The following is a 12239-nucleotide window of genomic DNA, read 5'->3' as shown; positions in this document are numbered from 1 at the left end:
ATAAATGTAATTAACACTGCTGTATGTTATATATAAAAGTTGTTAAAATAGTAAATCCTGAAAGTTGTCACAAGGAAAACAATTTTTTTTAATTTCTTTAATTTTGTATCTATATGAAGTAATGCATGTTTGCTAAACTTGTGGTAATCATTTCATGACGTATGTAAGTCAAATCATTATGCTATACATCTTAAACTTATACAGTTCTGTATGTCAATTATATCTCAGTAAAACTGGAAGAAAAGAAAAAGTACCATGGAAATGGATGAGCTTTATTTAAATAAATATAACCTAAGGAAAACTTAAAGAGAACATAATAAAGACCATGAAAGTGAACTAAATTTAAAATATACACACACAAATATTGTTTTAACAGCTCAGTTTAAATATTCCTAATTAAAAGAGTAAAATTATAAGTAATGGGCCAAAAAAAGAGAAAATGAATTAAATCTACAATGTATAGAATTTCATAGGCTTAATGAGCTATATTTAAAACATATTGATAAGTTTTCACATATATCTACATTGTGAACTAAAATTGTTTAGTTTTTTGAGTAAAATCTTTAGATTCCTGAATTTAATAAAAATTCCAGAAGAGGGAGATGTTTACTCTCAAATGAAAAGTTTTTTTCAGTGTGAATGAATTGAATTCTATAAAACAAAGGAAAAAAAGACCTTTATATATCATCTTAAATATATAGGAATTATAGATGGTAAATCTCTGTGGTGGTTAAAAGTTTATCTTACTCTATGATCTATCACAGGTACTTTTGCTATATGAGGTTAAGATTTTTATATCAATTTATTTGTCTTATTTATGTTCCCTAAAACATGTGCTTAATTTTTCAAACATTTAAAAAATATTTTATCAGTCATTTAAAATAGAAATTAGTATTCAACTTTAGGAATAATTCATTAAGATATATTTTCTTACTAATCGTGAGATGACTAATGTTTTTGTTAAAATTGTTTAAGAATAATATAGAAACAATTGTCAATATTCTGAAATAATTTTAACTTAATCATGCACTATTTCTAAATATCTATCTATATGTAAGACCAATATACCTTTTTATTTGACTCTTATTTACTGAACAATCTACTAAATAAAAATAATTTCAAATAAATTTTTAAAGTATTTTTATATAAATCATAATAATTCCTAATAAGTAAAGGCAATGAATAATTTTCCATTGTCTTTTCTGATGAGAAGGAATGACAATAGATTTAATACTGTATATTAGTATGCTTAATTATAAAGATATTATCACAGCAAAACACATTTGTTATTTACACAGCTAACTAGCCCATGAGTCTCAATATTGGCAGTCTGGATCTTTCAGGAAGAGCATACATACACAAAACCCTATGTTATTTTGTTTTCCTCTGCAGTTATCTTGACATTAAATTTGTATTTCTACACTCTCCTGTTTCAATTTCTTGTCTCAGTTATTAAGTACAAAGTATGTGAAAAACCAATACTAATTTACATATTATTTTCATCGTGTATTCTTTTGCCAAATCTTTTTATTTCCCTGAAGCAATATGGACATGTGCCCTATATTTTTCACCAGCTTTATTTGAGTTTCCAGAAGTTACTCTGAGGAATAAGCAGTGCCTCGTTAGCACAGATTTTCATATTGTTTGCATCCACTTTTTCCTCAGCTTGCTATTCCCATTGCTTCAGAACTGCATGGAAATTATGGGCTGAAATGTCAATGTCAGAATTGTTGAAATACAAATAATATTTTCAGAGAAATACCAAAACTAAACTTACTGATGGTGAACCTAAACTTTTTCTCAAAAAAAGTGTGTTAAGCACTGTGAATCACTGTCAACATTATAGAAATGCTAACACCTGCACCAAATTAAGTGCTAATTGTTTTCTGGAATAATTTCTTGTTAAAGAAAATACAGTACTGATTTAGACATGCTACCCAAATGGGCTTTCTTTGAAGAAAGTTTACACACAGGGTGAAAAAATATTCCTATGGGATTATTTGCTAATTGACTTATTTTAATAATGAACTTGTGAATTGGGCAGGCTATAGTAAAATATGTGAAAAAATGACAATTCTAAATCTTCATCTCCATCTTATTTTATGCCATATTTTACACTTTTTTCATAATCTACAGGAAAATATATCATCTCTATCCAACCTCATTTTAAATATTCAATATTCCTTCCATATAACCTTCCTTCTAATTGGTTATTACCTTTCCAAAGAAAAGTCTGAGATCCCTCCTTCCTTCTCATTTTGTATTAAGTGTTCCCAGTCATAATCAAAGAATAGTTTTACAATGCCAAGTTGATATCTGTATATATTTGAGAATATTTCTGAAAGGAGTATGAGAAAAGAATGCTCAAGATAGAGATGCAAAAGTTAAGATGAATTATTTGTCTTCAAAGTGGAAATATCACTCTCATAAAAATCCTTCAAGCACTCTCAAGTGTGTTCAAATTAAAATTCAAATACTTTGGGATGACATTAAGTAATCTTATCACCTGGTCACTAGCTCTTAACCTTTAGTAAGTACTCCGTTACTTCAAATCCAGAAACACCCAAGGACCCAGTCTTGCTTTATTGTGATGCCTTTATGTCTCACACTCTGGCATATCCTGCTACATTTGCAGTTGTGTTTACTGCCTAGAACTGACTGAACCCTAGGATTTTTTCCAGGAAACACATATTCATCCTGTATAAAACTTATATCTTGTGTCTTACTCTCTTGGAAGCTTTTCTTTTCTTTCTCACTCTGTTAATTCCCATACAGTGTGTTTTATAGTGCATTTTACTTACTGTAATCAGAGAACTATAATGTCTCTTATACTGAGCCATTTTTTTCCACTAGTTGTCAATACATAGGGCCTGTGCCTCTTTGTATTGTATCTTGGAACTTGCACATAGTATTCACCCAATAAGTAGTTAATTATATTTCAAGTTTATGTTAACCTCCTTACCTTTCATGTTCTCTTATCTTAAAATATCTATGCTTATGATAATTCTTATTTATGTTATATCCATTATTCAATTGCAGGCTCACATTTCCCTCCATCACTGACTACTTCAACTTATTATTCCAGTCATCCTTGATGTTTCTCTACTATATTCTTAGACGTATCTATTTTAAACATTCCAGTGATTAGCATTTATATATTATCTTCTATTGCTTGATGACTCATATTGTCCTTATTATTAGATTTAAGCTCTTCAAATCAGGAACACAGTATTATGCTTATTATGAGTCTCTAATGGTCTCTAGATCAGAACTAGACCCAAAATATGTGCTCAATAAATATTGATGGGTTTATTAAAAGGGTCAGAGAGAATGAATAGATGATAATACATGACAAGTCATTTTTTTAGATGATTTTTACAGGGGAACAAAATTTCAGCTCTTTTAAAAGTTTCAAATGTTAGGAGACAAAAATAGTGCCCTTGAACATAAGTGATAGACAGCTGGCTGATAATATGATGATGAATCATTTGACGTTCTTTTCAATTTCTTCCTTTACAACTCTTAATAAGAATGTGTGCCATTAATCAACAGCAAAGAGTGCTGCATAGTTTGTGGGTGGATCTCAGAAGTAGCCAGATTTTGTCGGAATATTCAAATGATAATGTTGTCAATCTACTAAAGGTATATTGCCATGTGGATTGTTAGGATTCTTGATCCAGACATGCAGCAAAGGAAGCATAATACATTATAGGTTTCTATGTTCTCTCTGTAAATGTAGTTGTGTGAAGGCAAGACATTTTCTACCCACTGCCTGGAATCTTTTCTCCGAGTGCTTTCACACAAAATAGGCTTCTGTTTGCCAGTGAGATTTAAGCCTCAAGACCACGACATGTTTTTTTCCCAGCAGTGGCTTTTTATTACAAGCAGAGCTATCAGCAGTGCCAGCCAAGATAATAGCCCCATGCTGAAAGGTTTCTTCATTGCTGGAACAGCTCTCAGGATATGGATTTTTTGAGGGTTGTCAAAGCAGCGTGAATTTCTAAAGAGATTTTTAAATATAATAATGGACATTCTTACAAAAATATGTGTGTTCGTATTTATTGACGCACATTATCATTTTTATGCAAAATATCCCATAAGGAATATAATCTAATTCTACCACCTGGAAATGAAAACATGTTATATGTAATGTGTATACTTATATAACATTCTTTCTCCATATTGTATCATGTTTGTAAACTTTGCTCTAATACAAATAACTCACCCATTATTAAATATTCCTCTGAACTTCTACCTCTTTATTCAAATTTGTAAACATGAATTTTATAAAATCATGGTTTTTAAAGCTATATCTTCCTAATGTAGCTATATTTCATTTTATATTTGAAACATGGGGAGTGTTATATAATTTGTAATATCTAAGATTTAAAAGATTTTTCTGGTATCAAATTCTACGTGTGAGATGTACATCTTGAGATAGAGATAGCAAACTTGGTAATACAACAACTGACTAGAGTGCTTATGGTGATACATCTCTACTTTTAAATGGAGGGATGTCTCTTAAGATGGACTTCTGCGTGTATTGTACTATTGATATTATATATCTAGGACATCCCAGACAAAACCACTCTGCTCATAAGCAGAAACATAATACCCCAAATGATGCAGATGTTAAAAAATTCTCAGAAGTCCTGCATACAAATAACTACATTTTATACGAGTGAAACCAAGTGGTTGAGGTAGACTAGAGTGCTATGAAAATAGAAAACAAAGTTCATGTTTTTAAGATTAAGTTGTGATATGCCTTTTATATCTTTTTCTTGCTCTGAGTTAAAACAGACGATATTCTATGAAAAACTTCACATTTTTTGAAGTATCCAATATATACTCCTATTAAGTCTTTTTTATTAAAAAAATGTTATTGTTAGGAAATCAGCTATTACTGCATGGTCCAATTCCTGATATGAGAGGAATAGAAATAAGAAAAATAAATTACCTTGAAACCCATGTTTTGAATTTTCTTACTCTAAGTTTGCATGGCTATATTACAATATAATATTAATATATAGATATCATATATCCACTACAGTAGCCAGAAAAACACATTAAACTTATCTATGTAATTAAAACATTTTGGGAAGAATTTTGAGGTAGCTCACGATTAGAGGTATTAGCATGACTTTTTCAGTAATCCAATTGAAAGATGATTGCTCCTGACCCAGTACATGGATAATAGAGAAGAGAGAAATAGATAGATAAGTGGACATTTAAAATTAAAACTGAGGAGATGTCATAATTGATAGAATGTAAAACATGAGAAATAGAGGGTCAAAAAAAATGATTTGTTAACTGGGTAGAGTAAAACCATTTATAGTACTGAGATGTGCTTGGGAAAGGCACAAATTTCAGGTCTAAGAGGTCGAATTCAATACTGGAACTATTTGATACAAGCCACATTGATATAAACAACAATTTGTCTTAGGAAAGACAGTTTGCCAAAAGCAAATTAATGTATGCCTTTAAACAGCCTCTGACATCTATTGTAGCAGAGATGTCAACTTGACAACTTGTCAGCATAAAGATTGTAAATAAAGCCATGGGATTTAAGAAGATTGAAGATGAGTAGAAGGAGAAGAGAAAAAAAAGCTTAGGAAAAACAAGATTTCTAAGAAGACAGAGAGAAGAAGCTAAGTTTAGAGGATAATTAGAACTTCCAGAGGAAAGTAGTGAGTGTATTTTCCCAGAAATTTTGTGGAGCATATTTCAGCAGAGAGAGAAATATGTAACACTCTCCTACAGATCAGGTGCTAGATTTTATGTCTACTAGTTTTTACTGCCAGAAGCTCATTGAAATTTTAGTGGAGGGCACATCTGGAAGGTTGAATAATAAAGAAATGCATAGGATTGAGGCCTATGTGTGTAAGCAGTTCTTTCTGAAAAGTTGTGAAGGGGAAGAATCAGAAAAAAAACCATGTTACGTGGGAACTAAAGCTAAACCGAGATGTTGTGTAAATGGGTTAAGTCATTCAGATGAAATTATGGTTGTGAAAGAGAGAGAAGCTTAGGATATTAATAAGAAAGGAGGCAATAAATAAAGATCTGGTTCTGAGGAGACTGAATAAGAAATGATACCAAGCATAGGAGAAGAGAGTAAGCACAGAAACTATTTAAGAAATGCCAATGTCATTATAGGAAGGAGGGAGGATGAGTGGGTATCCATAGAAGATGTTTGATTATAGGAAGTATTAGGAGTTTAATTCTATTATGTTTAATTCTGTGTGAAGTTTTTTTTAATTCTGTGTGAAATTTGTTTTTACCCAAACAATATATTCTATTTTATTATGGAAACGGATTGTCAGGATTACTGAAATGTAGTCAGTCCTGCATACCTGATGGATCTGAGATTCAACCAACCACAAATCAAAAATATTTTTAAAAATTCCCAAAAGCTCCAAAAAGCAAAATGTGAATTTTCCATGTTCTGGCTATTATTTATATAACATTTACATTCTATTTACACTACTTATATAACATTTACATTGTATTTGTTATTACAAGCAATCTAGAGATAAAGTATATGACTGGAAGTATATGACTGGAGGATGTGCATAGGTTGTATGCAAGTATCAATACTATGCCATTTTACATAAGGAAATTGAGCACCCATTGATTTTGTTATCCAAGGGAAAGTCCTGGAACCAATTCCCTTGGGATACTGAGGGATGACTGTATTTCATCTTCTCCAATTAAAAGTTTGATATTTTCTGTTATACTAATTTTCTTTAATTTTTTCTTTTCTTCATTTTGCCAATTATTCTTTCCAGAGATATGTGTCATTCATTAATGCAGTTTAGTATATATTGAAACCTATTTCCTTGCACCTATTTTTTTTAATTTACCATGTAATTTTTTAATTTTTAAAATCATAAGTTATTCCAGTGACAGTATCAAATAAATTTTCCTATGAAAGATAAAGAAATAGATATGCTCAAGTCTTTTTAACCATTTTTATTTTGTATCGTTCCCTGGAATTTTATATTCTGGTTATTATCAAATTTTATATTTTTATTCAATACTCAAGAATATAATTTCTATTTACATTCAACATGTAATCTATATTACAAACATCTATACAATGTAGTGTAAATTTTTTATATTTGAGTTTTTTAATATATATTCTATTATTCCAAATTGTTATTTTGAGATGAAAAACAATAACTTACTACCAAAAGTTAAGAAATATTAATATCAGTTGTATTTACATAAGTTAACCTCGAATAAATAATGTTAAGTGGAATATGCTAGACATAAAAGGATGCAGTTTATTTGATTCCATTTATATGAAATAGCCACAAATGGTAAATCCCTAGAGACAGAAACAGATTAATGTTTACCAGGGCCTAGGAGGCAGATAACATTTGGGAAGTGACTGGTAACGGATATGAGGTTTCTTCATGAGGTGATAAAAATGTTCCAAAAATAGTGATGATGGTTGCATAACTCCGTGACTATGCTAAAAACCACAGAGTTGTACACTTTGAAAGGATGAAAGGGAGGTATATGAATTATACTCAATAAAGAAAGTTGTTTTAAACAATGTAGAAAACATTACAGGTAAGGTTGTAGGATCCTTTGTAGATACCATCAGTCCCTTTCCTTCCTCTACAGTTTTTTTTTTTTTTAATTCTTAAGCTTCATAATAGTTATGTGTAACTATATATACTATTATTTTGTGTTTTTGTTTAGTTCACAAGTCAGTTTTCTTTATCAAGTTTCATTATTCTATTTTTTTCTCCCCTGCTATCATGTTGGGCTAAACAGTTTTCTGTGTAAAGATTTTTCTTTTTCTAGTTTTGAGCCCTATTCTATTTCTACTGCTAATTTCCATAATTTTCCTAAATATTTTAAATTATATTCAATATCTCAATTTCCTTTTAAATGATGCAATACTGTTTAAACTCTTTAGATTGCCTTGGGGCAATGTCTCTTTTCAGTGTTTCATATTATATTTATTTTGTTATATCCAACTTGTTTCTATAGCAGAAAAATAGGTATACATTTTTTTCATTAATTTACTCCTTAGGTTACCAAAACGTTGTATCTTTGTGGTTGTTCAAAGTTATTGTTTCTTTTATCCCAGTTCTGCCTATGGGGTTCAGATGATTTGTTGTTATTTTTTTCTGTTCAAAAATATCCTTTAATTTTATCTTAATTGAAGACTTTTGTGGGAGAAACTCTCTTCATCTACCTATCATCTATCTATCTATCTATCTATCTGTCATCTACATTGCTATGCTTCATAAATTACATTTTGACTAGGTACCAAATTCCAAGTTACAATTATTTTCCTCAGAAATGTAAATGTATTATTCTAATTTATGATAAGAAGTTACCTGTCAGCCAGGTTATATGAAATGTTTCTCTATGGTAATATGTGTTTGATCTATTGCAGTTTCTTTAATTTTTGTTTTTTCTTTGAGAATATGTGATATCACCATTATAAGTCTAGCATTATTTTCCTTCTCATCCTACTCCTTAGTCTTTGTGATTTTTTTCAATCCATGCATTTATGTACTTTTAAAAAGTTCTCTAAAATACTCTAATAAGAATTTCAAATAATGCCTCTCCCTCATTAATTACCCTGTTTTTCTGGAATTCTCATTAGGTATATTGTGAAATTTCTCATTCTAGCTTTAATATTTTATAATTTCTTAATCATAATCTGTATCTTTTTACCCCACTGTTGCTATACACTGTGCTGCTCTGTCTACTTAGAGCTTTATTTTTCTACAATATTTCAGTTACATAATTTCCTTTTTTATATATTTCCATTTTTTCTAACTTCCTTACAGGACCATTTTTTCCTAACTTCCTTTTCAAACAGGGCCACTTCTGCTCTTTACTACTCCTAATACTGATAGTATTGTGACTTTTTAGTTTCTACACAACTTAATTAACATTCCTCCATCATTGTAAGAGCTTTTTACTGTATCAATTATTTTCTTTTATTGAATTTCTTATATGATGAAGTATGTATTTCTTTGAATTTTGTAGAGAAACAAAAATACATTTGTTATGAGAATACATAACAATGAACATTTGTATTCTTTTGCTAATTATGTACATTTTGCTAATTATGTACATTTTTTTCAACTGTAATATTTCTTTCAACTACAACAAAATACTTTCTCACTTTTTTTAAGCCACTCACTCATTTTGTAAAAAATGGGTATCCCCAGATCTGCTTCTTGCTTAATAACATCTTTTATCATCTAACATAACTATAGATTACTACTCTCAGGTCTTCATGCAGAAGGCTCATTAAAGTGTACAGACTTTCCTGATATCTGTTATTACCATAAATAATTCATGAAATACTCCAAACTTCAGACTATCTCATTTACACAATATCAGAAAATGGGGAACTTTCCTACTTGGTGATTTCACATTCAGAATATGACACAACCTCATGTATTCACTCCATATCAAAATTATACTTCTTGAAAGTATAATTCCAGAATGGATGCACCAAAAGATATCAGTGTGAATGTGTGGGATAAATTAGAAAAAAGAGTGATCAAACCTTCCCCACCTTTAGTTGGATATTCATAGTGGTGGGTGAATGGGAATATTTATTACAGCTAATCTTTCTAGCCAACACTTTGCATTTTAATTTTTATCACTTTATTACCATCAATTGGTCCTTATGAGTAACAGATTACTGAATAAAATTTCTTATTTCAGAAGTTAGTGAATATTGTGTCACTGTCTTTATATTCTAAATATTTAGGTATTGGCAGATGAATCCTGATTTCATTTGTATAAAATCTAACTTAGAACTCTTCTATCATATGGTTTCTTTTTGATATGCTTTTGCTATATATAATTTTGTTGTAATTTTGTTATATATTTTGACAGGAGTTGCATTTCTAACAATACTTCCTTCTTAAGGCCCATATGGCTTATTGCCTTTCTTAGGATGTACTATGCAAGCTGCAAAAGTGTGCTTCAGAAAATGAGATTTTGGTATATCTGCAAATTACATTAGTTGTGTTCCCTGTTAAGGACAGCTAAGAATTCCTGAAAAGATTATTACTTGGGTCACTTGTGTTTTCTAAACACAAAAAAGTTTTAATGTTCACACTGAAGATAGATTATTTTCCCCAAAGTACCATTTTTACAGTTGCAATGCCTTTTAGTTCTTAAACCAGGAAATTAAAGCTACCTAGCTGAACAAAATTAAAGCATTTTCTTCATAATTATTATGCCTTAAATTATTTCATATAAAAAATTAAAATATGATTAAATACAACTACTACTTCAATATACAACTAAAGAAAACATGTAATTCTGCTAAATCTTTGTAGTTATTCTTCTTTAACAAACTTTATATAATTTCACTTAAGCTAAAATGCCTATGGATATCTTTCAGAACATAGTGATCACGAAAGAGATCATAGAAACATCAAGAAAGCAATGCCCATGTACAAGTGCAGTTTTTTACTCTGAAGGATGTATTCCAAGAAATGGAATTGTTGGAACAAAGTGTAAATGTATTTTTAATTTTTGTAGAGGTTGCCATATGGCTTTCTAAGATTTTTTTTTAACAATTCACATCTCTACAAGCAATGTAGGAGAGTACTTTTTGCCTACATTCCTGCTGACAATAGTTGTTATCACTCATCTTAATTTTGTCAAGTGTGATAGGTATAAAGTGATAGTTTATGCTTATTTTAACTTGCATTTCTCTTACCAGGAATGCATTTCAACATCTTTTCACATTTGAATTTGAGTTTGAATTTGTCGGTCATTCGGATTTGCTATAATGTGACTTGTATTTTCACATTCCTGCCAATTTTCCTATTACAGGTTCTGCCTTGTTCTTGTGACACACCTTGTCTTTTTATTGCAAATGTTTTTCTTAAAGTAAATCTTTTGTTAATCTGCTCATTTTAGTTACTATCATGATATTTTTCTTTAAGAAAAAAGTCTTCATTTTAATTTATGTCAATTATATTTTTTCAGTTAAGAGTGTATTTCCTCCTCTAAGATTGTACATGCATGCTAAGGGATTTTTTGGCTGGCTTTGTATTTAAAACACCTATAATTTATTTTTGTATTCTAAGATGTACAACCAAATTTATACCATTAATTTTATTAAAAATTGCTTCATTTTTCTTGCACCACTTGCAGTTGGTGTTACTTCTTAAAGCATTTAGTAGAATTATCTGCTTCTGAAGATATTATTCGGGGGCATATTTTTAACTAAAAATTCAACTTTCCTAATATTTATAGGGCTTTTCCAAATATATATTTCATATTGAGAAACTTGTGATAGTATTTACTTTTCTTGGAATCAATGCCTTTTAACTTAACTGTCAAATTTATGTGTTTAGAATTGTTTGTAGCAATAATATAACATAATCCTTTTTATGTTTGTATGGTCCTAAAGCCGTCCTTTACTTTACTCCTAGTGTTAGTAATTTCTGCCTTCTTTTCTTTACTATTAGTCTTCTTAGAGGTTTGTCAACTTTATTGACTTTTTCAAAAACCAGCTTTCTTTTTCATTTTCCTTTTCTGTGTTTATTTTCTATAATCGATTTCATTAAGTTCTGCTTTTGTTTTTATTATTTTCTTAGTTCTAGCTGCTTTGCATTTTTTGGTTTTTTCTTGCTTTTGAAGTGGGAATTTAGATTGTTGATATAATACTTATTTTTTCCTAATCCAAGTCTTTAGTGACACAAAGTTCCCTCTAAACATTGCTTTAACAATAACCCATAGACTTTGGTAATTTAAAAAAATTTATTTATTTTATTTATTTTTATTTTTGGCTGCCTTGGGTCTTCATTGCTGCACGTGGGCTTTCTCTAGTTGCGGTGCGCGGGCTTCTCATTGCGGTGGCTTCTCTTGTTGTGGAGCACAGGCTCTAGGCGTTTGGGCTTCAGTAGCTGTGGCACATGGGCTCAGCAGTTGTGGCTCGCAGGATCTAGAGCACAGGCTCAGTAGTTGTGGCGCACAGGCTTAGTTGTTCTGCGACGTGTGGGATCTTCCTAGACCAGGGCTTGAACCTGTGTCCCCTGCATTGGCAGGTGGATTCTTAACCACCATGGCACCAGGGAAGCCCAGCCTTTGGTATTTTTTATGCTTATTTTCATTCAGTTCAATGTCTTGTTTGATTTCTTTGAAACTTCCTCTTTGACCAATAGATTATTACTAGTTGGCAATTATAAATGTAGATGCTATAAACATTGTTACTGAAGTTGTGTGCACATAGGTTT

This window comes from Pseudorca crassidens, chromosome 18 (assembly GCF_039906515.1).
Source record: "Pseudorca crassidens isolate mPseCra1 chromosome 18, mPseCra1.hap1, whole genome shotgun sequence".
NCBI classification, from domain to species: Eukaryota; Metazoa; Chordata; class Mammalia; order Artiodactyla; family Delphinidae; genus Pseudorca; species Pseudorca crassidens.
Note: the sequence above shows the minus strand (reverse complement) of the source record.